Source organism: Halyomorpha halys, unplaced genomic scaffold (genome assembly GCF_000696795.3).
Source record: "Halyomorpha halys isolate HHAL.00 unplaced genomic scaffold, Hhal_1.1 Scaffold83.1, whole genome shotgun sequence".
NCBI lineage: Eukaryota > Metazoa > Arthropoda > Insecta > Hemiptera > Pentatomidae > Halyomorpha > Halyomorpha halys.
Genome location: NW_027115065.1, coordinates 858,150 through 858,872, shown reverse-complemented (window position 1 = coordinate 858,872; position 723 = coordinate 858,150). Strand labels below are relative to the sequence as shown.

The 723-nt window shown below is 24.2% G+C and overlaps 1 protein-coding gene across 1 annotated transcript in view; it reads left to right on the top strand.

The window, feature by feature from the left end:
• The window catches only part of LOC106693004 (odorant receptor 10-like), a 46,615-nt gene that overhangs the window by 29,089 nt on the left and 16,803 nt on the right, over nucleotides 1-723 (top strand). The window lies entirely within an intron of this gene.

Below are 723 nucleotides of genomic sequence, written 5' to 3'. Positions count from 1 at the left end.
TTTTTAGTTCTATTTTTTCAACTTTTGAGGTTTCTGATTTTCTTTTAAAGTTGAAAACATATTTATATATGTTAAAATAGATAAAATTTCAAATAAATATTATTTTATGCTTTTAATATCCATATAGACTCCGTAAACATGTTTATAAAACCATTATTTCACTTGTTTATCATTTATTTTATTTTTAGAATATACATTAAGACTTATAGTTTATTGAAGGATTTTTTTTTCTTGTACTTTTTTTAGTTCTATTTTTTCAACTTTTGAGGTTTCTGATTTTCTTTTAAAGTTGTAAACATATTTATATACTTTAATTGTTCTGAAGGGACCTAGTCCCGGTATAATAAACTAGTTTTCATATATAAACAGTAATTGTTCATTTTTGTTGATTATTTTTAGTTAATTTATGTTTGATTGATTTTTTTCAGTCTAACGAAAAGAAACTGCTCGTAGAATTCGATTATTACAAAACCTACTTGACAAACGCTTTAAACTTCCCATTCTCTATGAAAGTCCCTCCCCATTCTTTAAGTCATCATACTACGATAGTAAACCTGCCTTCAGTGAACCCTGTAAACCTTTCTTAAAATGCCATGCCCCAAAACAATATGAATTGTAATGTATTTACACTTATTATCATTTGTATATATTGTATTTGTTTGTAAATAAAGATATTGAAGAGACGAGGAAATACATATATACATATATATATATATATATATA